The sequence below is a fragment of the Diachasmimorpha longicaudata genome, chromosome 14 (genome assembly GCF_034640455.1).
Source record: "Diachasmimorpha longicaudata isolate KC_UGA_2023 chromosome 14, iyDiaLong2, whole genome shotgun sequence".
NCBI classification, from domain to species: domain Eukaryota; kingdom Metazoa; phylum Arthropoda; class Insecta; order Hymenoptera; family Braconidae; genus Diachasmimorpha; species Diachasmimorpha longicaudata.
The window spans coordinates 2638550-2662695 of NC_087238.1; positions in this window are offsets into that span (position 1 = coordinate 2638550).

Consider the following 24146-nt stretch of genomic DNA (forward strand, 5'->3'; position numbering starts at 1 on the left):
CGAATCCATTGGCGCTAGCGCAAGTGTTCTAACTATGACATTTCCAAAGATATGGGCGAAAAATGGTGTTATCCCAAATGAGGGCCCGTTTTGCTCTAGGAGGCCCAGGAGCCGAGAAAATCGCGAAAAACGAAAAAATCTACTTTAGAAAATTCCCGGCCCCCTAGAAAAATCGGAAATCGTCTCACGAATCCAATGGCGCCAGCCAAATTTTCCTAGCTATGATATTTCCAAAGATACGGGCGAAAAACGGTGTGATCCCAAATCCGGGCCCGTTATGCCCTAGGAGGCCCAGGAGCCGAGAAAAACGCGAAAAACGAAAAAATCAACTTTAGAAAATTCCCGGACCCCTAGAAAACTCGGCAATCATCTCACGAATCCAATGGCGCTAGCCAAAGTGTTCTAAGTATGATATTTCCAAAGATATGGGCGAAAAATGGTGTGATCCCAAATGAGGGCCCGTTATGCCCTAGGAGGCCCAGGAGCCGAGAAAAACGCGAAAAACGAAAAAATCGACTTTAGAAAATTCCCGGACACCTAGAAAAATCGGAAATCGTCTCACGAATCCAAGGGCGCTAGCCAAAGTGTTCTAAGTATGATATTTCCAAAGATATGGGCGAAAAATGGTGTGATCCCAAATGAGGGCCCGTTATGCCCTAGGAGGCCCAGGAGCCGAGAAAAACGCGAAAAACGAAAAAATCGACTTTAGAAAATTCCCGGACACCTAGAAAAATCGGAAATCGTCTCACGAATCCAAGGGCGCCAGCCAGATTGTCGTAGCAATGATATTTCCAAAGATATGGGCGAAAAACGGTGTGATCCCAAATCCGGGCCCGTTTTGCTCTAGGAGGCCCAAGAGCCGAGAAAAACGCGAAAATCGAAAAAATCGACTTTATAAAATTCCCGGCCCCCTAGAAAAATCGGAAATCGTCTCACGAATCCAATGGCGCCAGCCAAATTGTCCTAGCTATGATATTTCCCAAGATATGGGCGAAAAACGGTGTGATCCCAAATCCGGGACCGTTATGCCCTAGGAGGCCCAGGAGCCGAGAAAAACGCGAAAAACGAAAAAATCGACTTTGGAAAATTCCCGGCCCCTAGAAAAATCGGAAATCGTCTCACGAATCCAATGGCGCTAGCCAAAGTGTTCTAAGTATGATATTTCCAAAGATATGGGCGAAAAATGGTGTGATCCCAAATCCGGGCCCGTTATGCCCTAGGCGGCCCAGGAGCCGAGAAAAACGCGAAAAACGAGAAAATCGACTCTAGAAAATTCCCGGACCCCTAGAAAAATCGGAAATCATCTCACGAATCCAATGGCGCTAGCCAAAGTGTTCTAAGTATGATATTTCCAAAGATATGGGCGAAAAATGGTGCGATCCCAAATGAGGGCCCGTTTTGCTCTAGGAGGCCCAGGAGCCGAGAAAAACGCGAAAAACGAAAAAATCGAATTTAGAAAATTCCCGGACCCCTAGAAAAATCGGAAATCGTCTCACGAATCCAATGGCGCCAGCCAAATTGTCCTAGCTATGATATTTCCAAAGATATGGGCAAAAGACTGTGTGATCCCAAATCCGGGCCCTAGGAGGCCCAGGAGCCGAGAAAAACGCGAAAAACGAGAAAATCGACTTTAGAAAATTCCCTGACCCCTAGAAAAATCGAAAATCGTCTCACGAATCCAATGGCGCCAGCCAAATTGTCCTAGCTATGATATTTACCAAGATATGGCCAAAAGACGGTGTGATCCCAAATCCGGGCCCCTTTTGCTCTAGAAGGCCCAGGAGCCGAGAAAATCGGGAAAAACGAAAAAATCTACTTTAGAAAATTCCCGGACCCCTAGAAAAATCGGAAATCATCTCACGAATCCAATGGCGCTAGCCAAAGTGTTCTAACTATGATATTTCCCAAGATATGGGCGAAAAACGGTGTGATCCCAAATCCGGGCCCGTTTTGCTCTAGGAGGCCCAGGAGCCGAGAAAATCGCGAAAAACGAAAAAATCTACTTTAGAAAATTCCCGGACCCCTAGAAAAATCGGAAATCGTCTCACGAATCCAATGGCGCCAGCCAAATTGTCCTAGCTATGATATTTCCCAAGATATGGGCGAAAAACGGTGTGTTCCAAATCCGGGCACGTTTTGCTCTAGGAGGCCCAGGAGCCGAGAAAATCGCGAAAAATGCAAAAATCTACTTTAGAAAATTCCCGGACCCCTAGAAAAATCGGAAATCATCTCACGAATCCAATGGCGCTAGCCCAAGTGTTCTAATTATGATATTTCCAAAGATATGGGCGAAAAATGGTGTGATCCCAAATGAGGGCCCGTTTTGCTCTAGGAGGCCCAGGAGCCGAGAAAAACGCGAAAAACGAAAAAATCGAATTTAGAAAATTCCCGGACCCCTAGAAAAATCGGAAATCGTCTCACGAATCCAATGGCGCTAGCCAAAGTGTTCTAACTATGATATTTCCAAAGATATTGGCGAAAAACGGTGTGATGCCAAATCCGGGCCCGTTATGCCCTAGGAGGCCCAGGAGCCGAGAAAAACGCGAAAAACGAAAAAATCGACTTTAGAAAATTCCCGGACACCTAGAAAAATCGGAAATCGTCTTACGAATCCAATGGCGCCAGCCAAATTGTCCTAGCTATGATATTTCCAAAGATATTGGCGAAAAACGGTGTGATGCCAAATCCGGGCCCGTTATCCCCTAGGAGGCCCAGGAGCCGAGAAAAACGCGAAAAACGAAAAAATCGACTTTAGAAAATTCCCGGACACCTAGAAAAATCGGAAATCGTCTTACGAATCCAATGGCGCCAGCCAAATTGTCCTAGCTATGATATTTCCAAAGATATGGGCGAAAAACGGTGTGATCCCAAATCCGGGCCCGTTTTGCTCTAGGAGGCCCAGGAGCCGAGAAAAACGCGAAAATCGAAAAAATCGACTTTAGAAAATTCCAGGCCCCCTAGAAAAATCGAAAATCGTCTCACGAATCCAATGGCGCCAGCCAAATTGTCCTAGCTATGATATTTCCCAAGATATGGGCGAAAAACGGTGTGTTCCAAATCCGGGCCCGTTTTGCTCTAGGAGGCCCAGGAGCCGAGAAAATCGCGAAAAATGAAAAAATCTACTTTAGAAAATTCCCGGACCCCTAAAAAAATCGGAAATCATCTCACGAATCCAATGGCGCTAGCCCAAGTGTTCTAATTATGATATTTCCAAAGATATGGGCGAAAAATGGTGTGATCCCAAATGAGGGCCCGTTTTGCTCTAGGAGGCCCAGGAGCCGAGAAAAACGCGAAAAACGAAAAAATCGAATTTAGAAAATTCCCGGACCCCTAGAAAAATCGGAAATCGTCTCACGAATCCAATGGCGCTAGCCAAAGTGTTCTAACTATGATATTTCCAAAGATATTGGCGAAAAACGGTGTGATGCCAAATCCGGGCCCGTTATGCCCTAGGAGGCCCAGGAGCCGAGAAAAACGCGAAAATCGAAAAAATCGACTTTAGAAAATTCCAGGCCCCCTAGAAAAATCGAAAATCATCTCACGAATCCATTGGCGCTAGCGCAAGTGTTCTAACTATGACATTTCCAAAGATATGGGCGAAAAATGGTGTTATCCCAAATGAGGCCCCGTTTTGCTCTAGGAGGCCCAGGAGCCGAGAAAATCGCGAAAAACGAAAAAATCTACTTTAGAAAATTCCCGGTCCCCTAGAAAAATCGGAAATCGTCTCACGAATCCAATGGCGCCAGCCAAATTGTCCTAGCTATGATATTTCCAAAGATATGGGCGAAAAACGGTGTGATCCCAAATCCGGGCCCGTTATGCCCTAGGAGGCCCAGGAGCCGAGAAAAACGCGAAAAACGAAAAAATCAACTTTAGAAAATTCCCGGACCCCTAGAAAACTCGGCAATCATCTCACGAATCCAATGGCGCTAGCCAAAGTGTTCTAAGTATGATATTTCCAAAGATATGGGCGAAAAATGGTGTGATCCCAAATGAGGGCCCGTTTTGCTCTAGGAGGCCCAGGAGCCGAGAAAATCGCGAAAAATGAAAAAATCTACTTTAGAAAATTCCCGGACCCCTAGAAAAATCGGAAATCATCTCACGAATCCATTGGCGCTAGCGCAAGTGTTCTAACTATGACATTTCCAAAGATATGGGCGAACAATGGTGTTATCCCAAATGAGGGCCCGTTTTGCTCTAGGAGGCCCAGGAGCCGAGAAAATCGCGAAAAACGAAAAAATCTACTTTAGAAAATTCCCGGCCCCCTAGAAAAATCGGAAATCGTCTCACGAATCCAATGGCGCCAGCCAAATTGTCCTAGCTATGATATTTCCCAAGATATGGGCGAAAAACGGTGTGTTCCAAATCCGGGCCCGTTTTGCTCTAGGAGGCCCAGGAGCCGAGAAAATCGCGAAAAATGAAAAAATCTACTTTAGAAAATTCCCGGACCCCTAGAAAAATCGGAAATCATCTCACGAATCCATTGGCGCTAGCGCAAGTGTTCTAACTATGACATTTCCAAAGATATGGGCGAAAAATGGTGTTATCCCAAATGAGGGCCCGTTTTGCTCTAGGAGGCCCAGGAGCCGAGAAAATCGCGAAAAACGAAAAAATCTACTTTAGAAAATTCCCGGCCCCCTAGAAAAATCGGAAATCGTCTCACGAATCCAATGGCGCCAGCCAAATTGTCCTAGCTATGATATTTCCAAAGATACGGGCGAAAAACGGTGTGATCCCAAATCCGGGCCCGTTATGCCCTAGGAGGCCCAGGAGCCGAGAAAAACGCGAAAAACGAAAAAATCAACTTTAGAACATTCCCGGACCCCTAGAAAACTCGGCAATCATCTCACGAATCCAATGGCGCTAGCCAAAGTGTTCTAAGTATGATATTTCCAAAGATATGGGCGAAAAATGGTGTGATCCCAAATGAGGGCCCGTTATGCCCTAGGAGGCCCAGGAGCCGAGAAAAACGCGAAAAACGAAAAAATCGACTTTAGAAAATTCCCGGACACCTAGAAAAATCGGAAATCGTCTTACGAATCCAATGGCGCCAGCCAAATTGTCCTAGCTATGATATTTCCAAAGATATGGGCGAAAAACGGTGTGATCCCAAATCCGGGCCCGTTTTGCTCTAGGAGGCCCAGGAGCCGAGAAAAACGCGAAAATCGAAAAAATCGACTTTAGAAAATTCCAGGCCCCCTAGAAAAATCGAAAATCGTCTCACGAATCCAATGGCGCCAGCCAAATTGTCCTAGCTATGATATTTCCCAAGATATGGGCGAAAAACGGTGTGTTCCAAATCCGGGCCCGTTTTGCTCTAGGAGGCCCAGGAGCCGAGAAAATCGCGAAAAATGAAAAAATCTACTTTAGAAAATTCCCGGACCCCTAGAAAAATCGGAAATCATCTCACGAATCCAATGGCGCTAGCCCAAGTGTTCTAATTATGATATTTCCAAAGATATGGGCGAAAAATGGTGTGATCCCAAATGAGGGCCCGTTTTGCTCTAGGAGGCCCAGGAGCCGAGAAAAACGCGAAAAACGAAAAAATCGACTTTAGAAAATTCCCGGCCCCCTAGAAAAATCGGAAATCGTCTCACGAATCCAATGGCGCCAGCCAAATTGTCCTCGCTATGATATTTCCAAAGATATGGGCGAAAAACGGTGTGATCCCAAATCCGGGCCCGTTATGCCCTAGGAGGCCCAGGAGCCGAGAAAAACGCGAAAAACGAAAAAATCGACTTTAGAAAATTCCCGGCATTCTAGAAAAATCGGAAATCGTCTCACGAATCCAATGGCGCCAGCCAAATTGTCCTAGCTATGATATTTCCGAAGATATGGGCAAAAGACTGTGTGATCGCAAATCCGGGCCCTAGGAGGCCCAGGAGCCGAGAAAAACGCGAAAAACGAGAAAATCGACTTTAGGAAATTCCCTGACCCCTAGAAAAATCGGAAATCGTCTCACGAATCCAATGGCGCTAGCCAAAGTGTTCTAACTATGATATTTCCAAAGATATTGGCGAAAAACGGTGTGATGCCAAATCCGGGCCCGTTATGCCCTAGGAGGCCCAGGAGCCGAGAAAAACGCGAAAAACGAAAAAATCGACTTTAGAAAATTCCCGGACACCTAGAAAAATCGGAAATCGTCTTACGAATCCAATGGCGCCAGCCAAATTGTCCTAGCTATGATATTTCCAAAGATATGGGCGAAAAACGGTGTGATCCCAAATCCGGGCCCGTTTTGCTCTAGGAGGCCCAGGAGCCGAGAAAAACGCGAAAATCGAAAAAATCGACTTTAGAAAATTCCAGGCCCCCTAGAAAAATCGAAAATCGTCTCACGAATCCAATGGCGCCAGCCAAATTGTCCTAGCTATGATATTTCCCAAGATATGGGCGAAAAACGGTGTGTTCCAAATCCGGGCCCGTTTTGCTCTAGGAGGCCCAGGAGCCGAGAAAATCGCGAAAAATGAAAAAATCTACTTTAGAAAATTCCCGGACCCCTAAAAAAATCGGAAATCATCTCACGAATCCAATGGCGCTAGCCCAAGTGTTCTAATTATGATATTTCCAAAGATATGGGCGAAAAATGGTGTGATCCCAAATGAGGGCCCGTTTTGCTCTAGGAGGCCCAGGAGCCGAGAAAAACGCGAAAAACGAAAAAATCGAATTTAGAAAATTCCCGGACCCCTAGAAAAATCGGAAATCGTCTCACGAATCCAATGGCGCTAGCCAAAGTGTTCTAACTATGATATTTCCAAAGATATTGGCGAAAAACGGTGTGATGCCAAATCCGGGCCCGTTATGCCCTAGGAGGCCCAGGAGCCGAGAAAAACGCGAAAATCGAAAAAATCGACTTTAGAAAATTCCAGGCCCCCTAGAAAAATCGAAAATCATCTCACGAATCCATTGGCGCTAGCGCAAGTGTTCTAACTATGACATTTCCAAAGATATGGGCGAAAAATGGTGTTATCCCAAATGAGGGCCCGTTTTGCTCTAGGAGGCCCAGGAGCCGAGAAAATCGCGAAAAACGAAAAAATCTACTTTAGAAAATTCCCGGTCCCCTAGAAAAATCGGAAATCGTCTCACGAATCCAATGGCGCCAGCCAAATTGTCCTAGCTATGATATTTCCAAAGATATGGGCGAAAAACGGTGTGATCCCAAATCCGGGCCCGTTATGCCCTAGGAGGCCCAGGAGCCGAGAAAAACGCGAAAAACGAAAAAATCAACTTTAGAAAATTCCCGGACCCCTAGAAAACTCGGCAATCATCTCACGAATCCAATGGCGCTAGCCAAAGTGTTCTAAGTATGATATTTCCAAAGATATGGGCGAAAAACGGTGTGTTCCAAATCCGGGCCCGTTTTGCTCTAGGAGGCCCAGGAGCCGAGAAAATCGCGAAAAATGAAAAAATCTACTTTAGAAAATTCCCGGACCCCTAGAAAAATCGGAAATCATCTCACGAATCCATTGGCGCTAGCGCAAGTGTTCTAACTATGACATTTCCAAAGATATGGGCGAAAAATGGTGTTATCCCAAATGAGGGCCCGTTTTGCTCTAGGAGGCCCAGGAGCCGAGAAAATCGCGAAAAACGAAAAAATCTACTTTAGAAAATTCCCGGCCCCCTAGAAAAATCGGAAATCGTCTCACGAATCCAATGGCGCCAGCCAAATTGTCCTAGCTATGATATTTCCAAAGATACGGGCGAAAAACGGTGTGATCCCAAATCCGGGCCCGTTATGCCCTAGGAGGCCCAGGAGCCGAGAAAAACGCGAAAAACGAAAAAATCAACTTTAGAAAATTCCCGGACCCCTAGAAAACTCGGCAATCATCTCACGAATCCAATGGCGCTAGCCAAAGTGTTCTAAGTATGATATTTCCAAAGATATGGGCGAAAAATGGTGTGATCCCAAATGAGGGCCCGTTATGCCCTAGGAGGCCCAGGAGCCGAGAAAAACGCGAAAAACGAAAAAATCGACTTTAGAAAATTCCCGGACACCTAGAAAAATCGGAAATCGTCTCACGAATCCAAGGGCGCCAGCCAGATTGTCGTAGCAATGATATTTCCAAAGATATGGGCGAAAAACGGTGTGATCCCAAATCCGGGCCCGTTTTGCTCTAGGAGGCCCAAGAGCCGAGAAAAACGCGAAAATCGAAAAAATCGACTTTATAAAATTCCCGGCCCCCTAGAAAAATCGGAAATCGTCTCACGAATCCAATGGCGCCAGCCAAATTGTCCTAGCTATGATATTTCCCAAGATATGGGCGAAAAACGGTGTGATCCCAAATCCGGGACCGTTATGCCCTAGGAGGCCCAGGAGCCGAGAAAAACGCGAAAAACGAAAAAATCGACTTTGGAAAATTCCCGGCCCCTAGAAAAATCGGGAATCGTCTCACGAATCCAATGGCGCTAGCCAAAGTGTTCTAAGTATGATATTTCCAAAGATATGGGCGAAAAATGGTGTGATCCCAAATCCGGGCCCGTTATGCCCTAGGCGGCCCAGGAGCCGAGAAAAACGCGAAAAACGAGAAAATCGACTCTAGAAAATTCCCGGACCCCTAGAAAAATCGGAAATCATCTCACGAATCCAATGGCGCTAGCCAAAGTGTTCTAAGTATGATATTTCCAAAGATATGGGCGAAAAATGGTGCGATCCCAAATGAGGGCCCGTTTTGCTCTAGGAGGCCCAGGAGCCGAGAAAAACGCGAAAAACGAAAAAATCGAATTTAGAAAATTCCCGGACCCCTAGAAAAATCGGAAATCGTCTCACGAATCCAATGGCGCCAGCCAAATTGTCCTAGCTATGATATTTCCAAAGATATGGGCAAAAGACTGTGTGATCCCAAATCCGGGCCCTAGGAGGCCCAGGAGCCGAGAAAAACGCGAAAAACGAGAAAATCGACTTTAGAAAATTCCCTGACCCCTAGAAAAATCGAAAATCGTCTCACGAATCCAATGGCGCCAGCCAAATTGTCCTAGCTATGATATTTACCAAGATATGGCCAAAAGACGGTGTGATCCCAAATCCGGGCCCGTTTTGCTCTAGGAGGCCCAGGAGCCGAGAAAATCGCGAAAAACGAAAAAATCTACTTTAGAAAATTCCCGGACCCCTAGAAAAATCGGAAATCGTCTCACGAATCCAATGGCGCCAGCCAAATTGTCCTAGCTATGATATTTCCCAAGATATGGGCGAAAAACGGTGTGTTCCAAATCCGGGCACGTTTTGCTCTAGGAGGCCCAGGAGCCGAGAAAATCGCGAAAAACGAAAAAATCTACTTTAGAAAATTCCCGGACCCCTAGAAAAATCGGAAATCGTCTCACGAATCCAATGGCGCCAGCCAAATTGTCCTAGCTATGATATTTCCCAAGATATGGGCGAAAAACGGTGTGTTCCAAATCCGGGCACGTTTTGCTCTAGGAGGCCCAGGAGCCGAGAAAATCGCGAAAAATGAAAAAATCTACTTTAGAAAATTCCCGGACCCCTAGAAAAATCGGAAATCATCTCACGAATCCAATGGCGCTAGCCCAAGTGTTCTAATTATGATATTTCCAAAGATATGGGCGAAAAATGGTGTGATCCCAAATGAGGGCCCGTTTTGCTCTAGGAGGCCCAGGAGCCGAGAAAAACGCGAAAAACGAAAAAATCGAATTTAGAAAATTCCCGGACCCCTAGAAAAATCGGAAATCGTCTCACGAATCCAATGGCGCTAGCCAAAGTGTTCTAACTATGATATTTCCAAAGATATTGGCGAAAAACGGTGTGATGCCAAATCCGGGCCCGTTATGCCCTAGGAGGCCCAGGAGCCGAGAAAAACGCGAAAAACGAAAAAATCGACTTTAGAAAATTCCCGGACACCTAGAAAAATCGGAAATCGTCTTACGAATCCAATGGCGCCAGCCAAATTGTCCTAGCTATGATATTTCCAAAGATATTGGCGAAAAACGGTGTGATGCCAAATCCGGGCCCGTTATCCCCTAGGAGGCCCAGGAGCCGAGAAAAACGCGAAAAACGAAAAAATCGACTTTAGAAAATTCCCGGACACCTAGAAAAATCGGAAATCGTCTTACGAATCCAATGGCGCCAGCCAAATTGTCCTAGCTATGATATTTCCAAAGATATGGGCGAAAAACGGTGTGATCCCAAATCCGGGCCCGTTTTGCTCTAGGAGGCCCAGGAGCCGAGAAAAACGCGAAAATCGAAAAAATCGACTTTAGAAAATTCCAGGCCCCCTAGAAAAATCGAAAATCGTCTCACGAATCCAATGGCGCCAGCCAAATTGTCCTAGCTATGATATTTCCCAAGATATGGGCGAAAAACGGTGTGTTCCAAATCCGGGCCCGTTTTGCTCTAGGAGGCCCAGGAGCCGAGAAAATCGCGAAAAATGAAAAAATCTACTTTAGAAAATTCCCGGACCCCTAGAAAAATCGGAAATCATCTCACGAATCCAATGGCGCTAGCCCAAGTGTTCTAATTATGATATTTCCAAAGATATGGGCGAAAAATGGTGTGATCCCAAATGAGGGCCCGTTTTGCTCTAGGAGGCCCAGGAGCCGAGAAAAACGCGAAAAACGAAAAAATCGAATTTAGAAAATTCCCGGACCCCTAGAAAAATCGGAAATCGTCTCACGAATCCAATGGCGCCAGCCAAATTGTCCTAGCTATGATATTTCCAAAGATATGGGCAAAAGACTGTGATCCCAAATCCGGGCCCTAGGAGGCCCAGGAGCCGAGAAAAACGCGAAAAACGAGAAAATCGACTTTAGAAAATTCCCTGACCCCTAGAAAAATCGAAAATCGTCTCACGAATCCAATGGCGCCAGCCAAATTGTCCTAGCTATGATATTTACCAAGATATGGCCAAAAGACGGTGTGATCCCAAATCCGGGCCCGTTTTGCTCTAGAAGGCCCAGGAGCCGAGAAAATCGCGAAAAACGAAAAAATCTACTTTAGAAAATTCCCGGACCCCTAGAAAAATCGGAAATCATCTCACGAATCCAATGGCGCTAGCCAAAGTGTTCTAACTATGATATTTCCCAAGATATGGGCGAAAAACGGTGTGATCCCAAATCCGGGCCCGTTTTGCTCTAGGAGGCCCAGGAGCCGAGAAAATCGCGAAAAACGAAAAAATCTACTTTAGAAAATTCCCGGATCCCTAGAAAAATCGGAAATCATCTCACGAATCCAATGGCGCTAGCCAAAGTGTTCTAACTATGATATTTCCAAAGATATGGGCGAAAAATGGTGTGATCCCAAATGAGGGCCCGTTTTGCTCTAGGAGGCCCAGGAGCCGAGAAAAACGCGAAAAACGAAAAAATTGAATTTAGAAAATTCCCGGACCCCTAGAAAAATCGGAAATCGTCTCACGAATCCAATGGCGCCAGCCAAATCGTCCCAGCTATGATATTTCCAAAGATATGGGCGAAAAACGGTGTGATCCCAAATCCGGCCCCGTTTTGCTCTAGGAGGCCCAGGAGCCGAGAAAAACGCGAAAAACGAAAAAATCGACTTTAGAAAATTCCCGGCCCCCTAGAAAAATCGGAAATCGTCTCACGAATCCAATGGCGCCAGCCAAATTGTCCTCGCTATGATATTTCCAAAGATATGGGCGAAAAACGGTGTGATCCCAAATCCGGGCCCGTTATGCCCTAGGAGGCCCAGGAGCCGAGAAAAACGCGAAAAACGAAAAAATCGACTTTAGAAAATTCCCGGCATTCTAGAAAAATCGGAAATCGTCTCACGAATCCAATGGCGCCAGCCAAATTGTCCTAGCTATGATATTTCCGAAGATATGGGCAAAAGACTGTGTGATCCCAAATCCGGGCCCTAGGAGGCCCAGGAGCCGAGAAAAACGCGAAAAACGAGAAAATCGACTTTAGGACATTCCCTGACCCCTAGAAAAATCGGAAATCGTCTCACGAATCCAATGGCGCTAGCCAAAGTGTTCTAACTATGATATTTCCAAAGATATTGGCGAAAAACGGTGTGATGCCAAATCCGGGCCCGTTATGCCCTAGGAGGCCCAGGAGCCGAGAAAAACGCGAAAAACGAAAAAATCGACTTTAGAAAATTCCCGGACACCTAGAAAAATCGGAAATCGTCTTACGAATCCAATGGCGCCAGCCAAATTGTCCTAGCTATGATATTTCCAAAGATATGGGCGAAAAACGGTGTGATCCCAAATCCGGGCCCGTTTTGCTCTAGGAGGCCCAGGAGCCGAGAAAAACGCGAAAATCGAAAAAATCGACTTTAGAAAATTCCAGGCCCCCTAGAAAAATCGAAAATCGTCTCACGAATCCAATGGCGCCAGCCAAATTGTCCTAGCTATGATATTTCCCAAGATATGGGCGAAAAACGGTGTGTTCCAAATCCGGGCCCGTTTTGCTCTAGGAGGCCCAGGAGCCGAGAAAATCGCGAAAAATGAAAAAATCTACTTTAGAAAATTCCCGGACCCCTAAAAAAATCGGAAATCATCTCACGAATCCAATGGCGCTAGCCCAAGTGTTCTAATTATGATATTTCCAAAGATATGGGCGAAAAATGGTGTGATCCCAAATGAGGGCCCGTTTTGCTCTAGGAGGCCCAGGAGCCGAGAAAAACGCGAAAAACGAAAAAATCGAATTTAGAAAATTCCCGGACCCCTAGAAAAATCGGAAATCGTCTCACGAATCCAATGGCGCTAGCCAAAGTGTTCTAACTATGATATTTCCAAAGATATTGGCGAAAAACGGTGTGATGCCAAATCCGGGCCCGTTATGCCCTAGGAGGCCCAGGAGCCGAGAAAAACGCGAAAATCGAAAAAATCGACTTTAGAAAATTCCAGGCCCCCTAGAAAAATCGAAAATCATCTCACGAATCCATTGGCGCTAGCGCAAGTGTTCTAACTATGACATTTCCAAAGATATGGGCGAAAAATGGTGTTATCCCAAATGAGGGCCCGTTTTGCTCTAGGAGGCCCAGGAGCCGAGAAAATCGCGAAAAACGAAAAAATCTACTTTAGAAAATTCCCGGTCCCCTAGAAAAATCGGAAATCGTCTCACGAATCCAATGGCGCCAGCCAAATTGTCCTAGCTATGATATTTCCAAAGATATGGGCGAAAAACGGTGTGATCCCAAATCCGGGCCCGTTATGCCCTAGGAGGCCCAGGAGCCGAGAAAAACGCGAAAAACGAAAAAATCAACTTTAGAAAATTCCCGGACCCCTAGAAAACTCGGCAATCATCTCACGAATCCAATGGCGCTAGCCAAAGTGTTCTAAGTATGATATTTCCAAAGATATGGGCGAAAAATGGTGTGATCCCAAATGAGGGCCCGTTTTGCTCTAGGAGGCCCAGGAGCCGAGAAAATCGCGAAAAATGAAAAAATCTACTTTAGAAAATTCCCGGACCCCTAGAAAAATCGGAAATCATCTCACGAATCCATTGGCGCTAGCGCAAGTGTTCTAACTATGACATTTCCAAAGATATGGGCGAACAATGGTGTTATCCCAAATGAGGGCCCGTTTTGCTCTAGGAGGCCCAGGAGCCGAGAAAATCGCGAAAAACGAAAAAATCTACTTTAGAAAATTCCCGGCCCCCTAGAAAAATCGGAAATCGTCTCACGAATCCAATGGCGCCAGCCAAATTGTCCTAGCTATGATATTTCCCAAGATATGGGCGAAAAACGGTGTGTTCCAAATCCGGGCCCGTTTTGCTCTAGGAGGCCCAGGAGCCGAGAAAATCGCGAAAAATGAAAAAATCTACTTTAGAAAATTCCCGGACCCCTAGAAAAATCGGAAATCATCTCACGAATCCATTGGCGCTAGCGCAAGTGTTCTAACTATGACATTTCCAAAGATATGGGTGAAAAATGGTGTTATCCCAAATGAGGGCCCGTTTTGCTCTAGGAGGCCCAGGAGCCGAGAAAATCGCGAAAAACGAAAAAATCTACTTTAGAAAATTCCCGGCCCCCTAGAAAAATCGGAAATCGTCTCACGAATCCAATGGCGCCAGCCAAATTGTCCTAGCTATGATATTTCCAAAGATACGGGCGAAAAACGGTGTGATCCCAAATCCGGGCCCGTTATGCCCTAGGAGGCCCAGGAGCCGAGAAAAACGCGAAAAACGAAAAAATCAACTTTAGAAAATTCCCGGACCCCTAGAAAACTCGGCAATCATCTCACGAATCCAATGGCGCTAGCCAAAGTGTTCTAAGTATGATATTTCCAAAGATATGGGCGAAAAATGGTGTGATCCCAAATGAGGGCCCGTTATGCCCTAGGAGGCCCAGGAGCCGAGAAAAACGCGAAAAACGAAAAAATCGACTTTAGAAAATTCCCGGACACCTAGAAAAATCGGAAATCGTCTCACGAATCCAAGGGCGCTAGCCAAAGTGTTCTAAGTATGATATTTCCAAAGATATGGGCGAAAAATGGTGTGATCCCAAATGAGGGCCCGTTTTGCTCTAGGAGGCCCAGGAGCCGAGAAAAACGCGAAAAACGAAAAAATTGAATTTAGAAAATTCCCGGACCCCTAGAAAAATCGGAAATCGTCTCACGAATCCAATGGCGCCAGCCAAATTGTCCTAGCTATGACATTTCCAAAGATATGGGCAAAAAACTGTGTGATCCCAAATCCGGGCCCGTTTTGCTCTAGGAGGGCCAGGAGCCGAGGAAATCGCGAAAAACGAAAAAATCGACTTTAGAAAATTCCCGGACCCCTAGAAAAATCGGAAATCGTCTCACGAATCCAATGTCGCCAGCCAAATTGTCCTAGCTATGATATTTCCAAAGATATGGGCAAAAGACTGTGTGATCCCAAATCCGGGCCCGTTTTGCTCTAGGAGGGCCAGGAGCCGAGGAAATCGCGAAAAACGAAAAAATCGACTTTAGAAAATTCCCGGACCCCTAGAAAAATCGGAAATCGTCTCACGAATCCAATGGCGCCAGCCAAATCGTCCCAGCTATGATATTTCCAAAGATATGGGCGAAAAACGGTGTGATCCCAAATCCGGCCCCGTTTTGCTCTAGGAGGCCCAGGAGCCGAGAAAAACGCGAAAAACGAAAAAATCGACTTTAGAAAATTCCCGGCATTCTAGAAAAATCGGAAATCGTCTCACGAATCCAATGGCGCCAGCCAAATTGTCCTAGCTATGATATTTCCGAAGATATGGGCAAAAGACTGTGTGATCCCAAATCCGGGCCCTAGGAGGCCCAGGAGCCGAGAAAAACGCGAAAAACGAGAAAATCGACTTTAGGAAATTCCCTGACCCCTAGAAAAATCGGAAATCGTCTCACGAATCCAATGGTGCTAGCCAAAGTGTTCTAACTATGATATTTCCAAAGATATTGGCGAAAAACGGTGTGATGCCAAATCCGGGCCCGTTATGCCCTAGGAGGCCCAGGAGCCGAGAAAAACGCGAAAAACGAAAAAATCGACTTTAGAAAATTCCCGGACACCTAGAAAAATCGGAAATCGTCTTACGAATCCAATGGCGCCAGCCAAATTGTCCTAGCTATGATATTTCCAAAGATATGGGCGAAAAACGGTGTGATCCCAAATCCGGGCCCGTTTTGCTCTAGGAGGCCCAGGAGCCGAGAAAAACGCGAAAATCGAAAAAATCGACTTTAGAAAATTCCAGGCCCCCTAGAAAAATCGAAAATCGTCTCACGAATCCAATGGCGCCAGCCAAATTGTCCTAGCTATGATATTTCCCAAGATATGGGCGAAAAACGGTGTGTTCCAAATCCGGGCCCGTTTTGCTCTAGGAGGCCCAGGAGCCGAGAAAATCGCGAAAAATGAAAAAATCTACTTTAGAAAATTCCCGGACCCCTAAAAAAATCGGAAATCATCTCACGAATCCAATGGCGCTAGCCCAAGTGTTCTAATTATGATATTTCCAAAGATATGGGCGAAAAATGGTGTGATCCCAAATGAGGGCCCGTTTTGCTCTAGGAGGCCCAGGAGCCGAGAAAAACGCGAAAAACGAAAAAATCGAATTTAGAAAATTCCCGGACCCCTAGAAAAATCGGAAATCGTCTCACGAATCCAATGGCGCTAGCCAAAGTGTTCTAACTATGATATTTCCAAAGATATTGGCGAAAAACGGTGTGATGCCAAATCCGGGCCCGTTATGCCCTAGGAGGCCCAGGAGCCGAGAAAAACGCGAAAATCGAAAAAATCGACTTTAGAAAATTCCAGGCCCCCTAGAAAAATCGAAAATCATCTCACGAATCCATTGGCGCTAGCGCAAGTGTTCTAACTATGACATTTCCAAAGATATGGGCGAAAAATGGTGTTATCCCAAATGAGGGCCCGTTTTGCTCTAGGAGGCCCAGGAGCCGAGAAAATCGCGAAAAACGAAAAAATCTACTTTAGAAAATTCCCGGCCCCCTAGAAAAATCGGAAATCGTCTCACGAATCCAATGGCGCTAGCCAAAGTGTTCTAAGTATGATATTTCCAAAGATATGGCCAAAAGACGGTGTGATCCCAAATCCGGGCCCGTTTTGCTCTAGGAGGCCCAGGAGCCGAGAAAAACGCGAAAAACGAGAAAATCGACTTTAGAAAATGCCCTGACACGTAGAAAAATCGGAAATCGTCTCACGAATCCAAAGACGCCAGCCAAATTGTCCTAGCTATGATATTTCCCAAGATATGGGCGAAAAACGGTGTGATCCCAAATCCGGGCCCGTTTTGCTCTAGGAGGCCCAGGAGCCGAGAAAATCGCGAAAAACGAAAAAATCTACTTTAGAAAATTCCCGGACCCCTAGAAAAATCGGAAATCGTCTCACGAATCCAATGGCGCCAGCCAAATTGTCCTAGCTATGATATTTCCAAAGATATGGGCAAACGACGGTGTGATCCCAAATCCGGCCCCGTTTTGCTCTAGGAGGCCCAGGAGCCGAGAAAAACGCGAAAAACGAGAAAATCGACTTTAGAAAAATCCCTGACCCCTAGAAAAATCGAAAATCGTCTCACGAATCCAATGGCGCCAGCCAAATTGTCCTAGCTATGATATTTCCCAAGATATGGGCGAAAAACGGTGTGTTCCAAATCCGGGCCCGTTTTGCTCTAGGAGGCCCAGGAGCCGAGAAAATCGCGAAAAATGAAAAAATCTACTTTAGAAAATTCCCGGACCCCTAAAAAAATCGGAAATCATCTCACGAATCCAATGGCGCTAGCCCAAGTGTTCTAATTATGATATTTCCAAAGATATGGGCGAAAAATGGTGTGATCCCAAATGATGGCCCGTTTTGCTCTAGGAGGCCCAGGAGCCGAGAAAAACGCGAAAAACGAAAAAATCGAATTTAGAAAATTCCCGGACCCCTAGAAAAATCGGAAATCGTCTCACGAATCCAATGGCGCTAGCCAAAGTGTTCTAACTATGATATTTCCAAAGATATTGGCGAAAAACGGTGTGATGCCAAATCCGGGCCCGTTATGCCCTAGGAGGCCCAGGAGCCGAGAAAAACGCGAAAAACGAAAAAATCGACTTTAGAAAATTCCCGGACACCTAGAAAAATCGGAAATCGTCTTACGAATCCAATGGCGCCAGCCAAATTGTCCTAGCTATGATATTTCCAAAGATATGGGCGAAAAACGGTGTGATCCCAAATCCGGGCCCGTTATGCCCTAGGAGGCCCAGGAGCCGAGAAAATCGCGAAAAACGAAAAAATCTACTTTAGAAAATTCCCGGCCCCCTAGAAAAATCGGAAATCGTCTCACGAATCCAATGGCGCCAGCCAAATTGTCCTAGCTATGATATTTCCAAAGATATGGGCGAAAAACGGTGTGATCCCAAATCCGGGCCCGTTATGCCCTAGGAGGCCCAGGAGCCGAGAAAAACGCGAAAAACGAAAAAATCGACTTTAGAAAATTCCCGGACACCTAGAAAAATCGGAAATCGTCTCACGAATCCAAGGGCGCCAGCCAGATAGTCGTAGCAATGATATTTCCAAAGATATGGGCGAAAAACGGTGTGATCCCAAATCCGGGCCCGTTTTGCTCTAGGAGGCCCAAGAGCCGAGAAAAACGCGAAAATCGAAAAAATCGACTTTATAAAATTCCCGGCCCCCTAGAAAAATCGGAAATCATCTCACGAATCCATTGGCGCTAGCGCAAGTGTTCTAACTATGACATTTCCAAAGATATGGGCGAACAATGGTGTTATCCCAAATGAGGGCCCGTTTTGCTCTAGGAGGCCCAGGAGCCGAGAAAATCGCGAAAAATGAAAAAATCTACTTTAGAAAATTCCCGGACCCCTAGAAAAATCGGAAATCATCTCACGAATCCATTGGCGCTAGCGCAAGTGTTCTAACTATGACATTTCCAAAGATATGGGCGAAAAATGGTGTTATCCCAAATGAGGGCCCGTTTTGCTCTAGGAGGCCCAGGAGCCGAGAAAATCGCGAAAAACGAAAAAATCTACTTTAGAAAATTCCCGGCCCCCTAGAAAAATCGGAAATCGTCTCACGAATCCAATGGCGCCAGCCAAATTGTCCTAGCTATGATATTTCCAAAGATATGGGCGAAAAACGGTGTGATCCCAAATCCGGGCCCGTTATGCCCTAGGAGGCCCAGGAGCCGAGAAAAACGCGAAAAACGAAAAAATCGACTTTAGAAAATTCCCGGCATTCTAGAAAAATCGGAAATCGTCTCACGAATCCAATGGCGCCAGCCAAATTGTCCTAGCTATGATATTTCCGAAGATATGGGCAAAAGACTGTGTGATCCCAAATCCGGGCCCTAGGAGGCCCAGGAGCCGAGAAAAACGCGAAAAACGAGAAAATCGACTTTAGGAAATTCCCTGACCCCTAGAAAAATCGAAAATCGTTTCACGAATCCAATGGCGCCAGCCAAATTGTCCTAGCTATGATATTTCCAATGATATGGGCAAAAGACGGTGTGATCCCAAATCCGGGCCCGTTTTGCTCTAGGAGGCCCAGGAGCCGAGAAAAACGCGAAAAACGAGAAAATCGACTTTAGAAAATTCCCTGACCCCTAGAAAAATCGAAAATCGTCTCACGAATCCAATGGCGCCAGCCAAATTGTCCTAGCTATGATATTTACCAAGATATGGGCGAAAAACGGTGTGATCCCAAATCCGGGCCCGTTTTGCTCTAGAAGGCCCAGGAGCCGAGGAAATCGCGAAAAACGAAAAAATCTACTTTAGAAAATTCCCGGACCCCTAGAAAAATCGGAAATCGTCTCACGAATCCAATGGCGCCAGCCAAATTGTCCTAGCTATGATATTTCCAAAGATATGGGCAAACGACGGGCCCGTTTTGCTCTAGGAGGCCCAGGAGCCGAGAAAAACGCGAAAATCGAAAAAATCGACTTTAGAAAATTCCAGGCCCCCTAGAAAAATCGAAAATCGTCTCACGAATCCAATGGCGCCAGCCAAATTGTCCTAGCTATGATATTTCCCAAGATATGGGCGAAAAACGGTGTGTTCCAAATCCGGGCCCGTTTTGCTCTAGGAGGCCCAGGAGCCGAGAAAATCGCGAAAAATGAAAAAATCTACTTTAGAAAATTCCCGGACCCCTAAAAAAATCGGAAATCATGTCACGAATCCAATGGCGCTAGCCCAAGTGTTCTAATTATGATATTTCCAAAGATATGGGCGAAAAATGGTGTGATCCCAAATGAGGGCCCGTTTTGCTCTAGGAGGCCCAGGAGCCGAGAAAAACGCGAAAAACGAAAAAATCGAATTTCGAAAATTCCCGGACCCCTAGAAAAATCGGAAATCGTCTCACGAATCCAATGGCGCTAGCCAAAGTGTTCTAACTATGATATTTCCAAAGATATTGGCGAAAAACGGTGTGATGCCAAATCCGGGCCCGTTATGCCCTAGGAGGCCCAGGAGCCGAGAAAAACGCGAAAATCGAAAAAATCGACTTTAGAAAATTCCAGGCCCCCTAGAAAAATCGAAAATCATCTCACGAATCCATTGGCGCTAGCGCAAGTGTTCTAACTATGACATTTCCAAAGATATGGGCGAAAAATGGTGTTATCCCAAATGAGGGCCCGTTTTGCTCTAGGAGGCCCAGGAGCCGAGAAAATCGCGAAAAACGAAAAAATCTACTTTAGAAAATTCCCGGCCCCCTAGAAAAATCGGAAATCGTCTCACGAATCCAATGGCGCTAGCCAAAGTGTTCTAAGTATGATATTTCCAAAGATATGGGCGAAAAATGGTGTGATCCCAAATGAGGGCCCGTTTTGCTCTAGGAGGCCCAGGAGCCGAGAAAAACGCGAAAAACGAAAAAATCGAATTTAGAAAATTCCCGGACCCCTAGAAAAATCGGAAATCGTCTCACGAATCCAATGGCGCCAGCCAAATTGTCCTAGCTATGATATTTCCAAAGATATGGCCAAAAGACGGTGTGATCCCAAATCCGGGCCCGTTTTGCTCTAGGAGGCCCAGGAGCCGAGAAAAACGCGAAAAACGAGAAAATCGACTTTAGAAAATGCCCTGACACGTAGAAAAATCGGAAATCGTCTCACGAATCCAAAGACGCCAGCCAAATTGTCCTAGCTATGATATTTCCCAAGATATGGGCGAAAAACGGTGTGATCCCAAATCCGGGCCCGTTTTGCTCTAGGAGGCCCAGGAGCCGAGAAAATCGCGAAAAACGAAAAAATCTACTTTAGAAAATTCCCGGACCCCTAGAAAAATCGGAAATCGTCTCACGAATCCAATGGCGCCAGCCAAATTGTCCTAGCTATGATATTTCCAAAGATATGGGCAAACGACGGTGTGATCCCAAATCCGGCCCCGTTTTGCTCTAGGAGGCCCAGGAGCCGAGAAAAACGCGAAAAACGAGAAAATCGACTTTAGAAAAATCCCTGACCCCTAGAAAAATCGAAAATCGTCTCACGAATCCAATGGCGCCAGCCAAATTGTCCTAGCTATGATATTTCCCAAGATATGGGCGAAAAACGGTGTGTTCCAAATCCGGGCCCGTTTTGCTCTAGGAGGCCCAGGAGCCGAGAAAATCGCGAAAAATGAAAAAATCTACTTTAGAAAATTCCCGGACCCCTAAAAAAATCGGAAATCATCTCACGAATCCAATGGCGCTAGCCCAAGTGTTCTAATTATGATATTTCCAAAGATATGGGCGAAAAATGGTGTGATCCCAAATGAGGGCCCGTTTTGCTCTAGGAGGCCCAGGAGCCGAGAAAAACGCGAAAAACGAAAAAATCGACTTTAGAAAATTCCCGGACACCTAGAAAAATCGGAAATCGTCTTACGAATCCAATGGCGCCAGCCAAATTGTCCTAGCTATGATATTTCCAAAGATATGGGCGAAAAACGGTGTGATCCCAAATCCGGGCCCGTTATGCCCTAGGAGGCCCAGGAGCCGAGAAAATCGCGAAAAACGAAAAAATCAACTTTAGAAAATTCCCGGCCCCCTAGAAAAATCGGAAATCGTCTCACGAATCCAATGGCGCCAGCCAAATTGTCCTAGCTATGATATTTCCCAAGATATGGGCGAAAAACGGTGTGATCCCAAATCCGGACCCGTTTTGCTCTAGGAGGCCCAGGAGCCGAGAAAATCGCGAAAAACGAAAAAATCTACTTTAGAAAATTCCCGGACCCCTAGAAAAATCGGAAATCATCTCACGAATCCATTGGCGCTAGCGCAAGTGTTCTAACTATGACATTTCCAAAGATATGGGCGAACAATGGTGTTATCCCAAATGAGGGCCCGTTTTGCTCTAGGAGGCCCAGGAGCCGAGAAAATCGCGAAAAACGAAAAAATCTACTTTAGAAAATTCCCGGCCCCCTAGAAAAATCGGAAATCGTCTCACGAATCCAATGGCGCCAGCCAAATTGTCCCAGCTATGATATTTCCAAAGATATGGGCGAAAAACGGTGTGATCCCAAATCCGGCCCCGTTTTGCTCTAGGAGGCCCAGGAGCCGAGAAAAACGCGAAAAACGAAAAAATCGACTTTAGAAAATTCCCGGCCCCCTAGAAAAATCGGAAATCGTCTCACGAATCCAATGGCGCCAGCCAAATTGTCCTAGCTATGATATTTCCAAAGATATGGGCGAAAAACGGTGTGATCCCAAATCTGGGCGCGTTATGCCCTAGGAGGCCCAGGAGCCGAGAAAAACGCGAAAAACGAAAAAATCGACTTTAGAAAATTCCCGGCATTCTAGAAAAATCGGAAATCGTCTCACGAATCCAATGGCGCCAGCCAAATTGTCCTAGCTATGATATTTCCAAAGATATGGGCAAAAGACTGTGTGATCCCAAATCCGGGCCCTAGGAGGCCCAGGAGCCGAGAAAAACGCGAAAAACGAGAAAATCGACTTTAGGAAATTCCCTGACCCCTAGAAAAATCGAAAATCGTTTCACGAATCCAATGGCGCCAGCCAAATTGTCCTAGCTATGATATTTCCAATGATATGGGCAAAAGACGGTGTGATCCCAAATCCGGGCCCGTTTTGCTCTAGGAGGCCCAGGAGCCGAGAAAAACGCGAAAAACGAGAAAATCGACTTTAGAAAATTCCCTGACCCCTAGAAAAATCGAAAATCGTCTCACGAATCCAATGGCGCCAGCCAAAGTGTTCTAAGTATGATATTTCCAAAGATATGGGCGAAAAATGGTGCGATCCCAAATGAGGGCCCGTTTTGCTCTAGGAGGCCCAGGAGCCGAGAAAAACGCGAAAAACGAAAAAATCGAATTTAGAAAATTCCCGGACCCCTAGAAAAATCGGAAATCGTCTCACGAATCCAATGGCGCCAGCCAAATTGTCCTAGCTATGATATTTCCAAAGATATGGGCAAAAGACTGTGTGATCCCAAATCCGGGCCCTAGGAGGCCCAGGAGCCGAGAAAAACGCGAAAAACGAGAAAATCGACTTTAGAAAATTCCCTGACCCCTAGAAAAATCGAAAATCGTCTCACGAATCCAATGGCGCCAGCCAAATTGTCCTAGCTATGATATTTACCAAGATATGGCCAAAAGACGGTGTAATCCCAAATCCGGGCCCGTTTTGCTCTAGAAGGCCCAGGAGCCGAGAAAATCGCGAAAAACGAAAAAATCTACTTTAGAAAATTCCCGGACCCCTAGAAAAATCGGAAATCGTCTCACGAATCCAATGGCGCCAGCCAAATTGTCCTAGCTATGACATTTCCAAAGATATGGGCAAAAGACTGTGTGATCCCAAATCCGGGCCCGTTTTGCTCTAGGAGGGCCAGGAGCCGAGGAAATCGCGAAAAACGAAAAAATCGACTTTAGAAAATTCCCGGACCCCTAGAAAAATCGGAAATCGTCTCACGAATCCAATGGCGCCAGCCAAATTGTCCCAGCTATGATATTTCCAAAGATATGGGCGAAAAACGGTGTGATCCCAAATCCGGCCCCGTTTTGCTCTAGGAGGCCCAGGAGCCGAGAAAAACGCGAAAAACGAAAAAATCGACTTTAGAAAATTCCCGGCCCCCTAGAAAAATCGGAAATCGTCTCACGAATCCAATGGCGCCAGCCAAATTGTCCTAGCTATGATATTTCCAAAGATATGGGCGAAAAACGGTGTGATCCCAAATCCGGGCCCGTTATGCCCCAGGAGGCCCAGGAGCCGAGAAAAACGCGAAAAACGAAAAAATCGACTTTAGAAAATTCCCGGCATTCTAGAAAAATCGGAAATCGTCTCACGAATCCAATGGCGCCAGCCAAATTGTCCTAGCTATGATATTTCCAAAGATATGGGCAAAAGACTGTGTGATCCCAAATCCGGGCCCTAGGAGGCCCAGGAGCCGAGAAAAACGCGAAAAACGAGAAAATCGACTTTAGGAAATTCCCTGACCCCTAGAAAAATCGAAAATCGTTTCACGAATCCAATGGCGCCAGCCAAATTGTCCTAGCTATGATATTTCCAATGATATGGGCAAAAGACGGTGTGATCCCAAATCCGGGCCCGTTTTGCTCTAGGAGGCCCAGGAGCCGAGAAAAACGCGAAAAACGAGAAAATCGACTTTAGAAAATTCCCTGACCCCTAGAAAAATCGAAAATCGTCTCACGAATCCAATGGCGCCAGCCAAATTGTCCTAGCTATGATATTTACCAAGATATGGGCGAAAAACGGTGTGATCCCAAATCCGGGCCCGTTTTGCTCTAGAAGGCCCAGGAGCCGAGAAAATCGCGAAAAACGAAAAAATCTACTTTAGA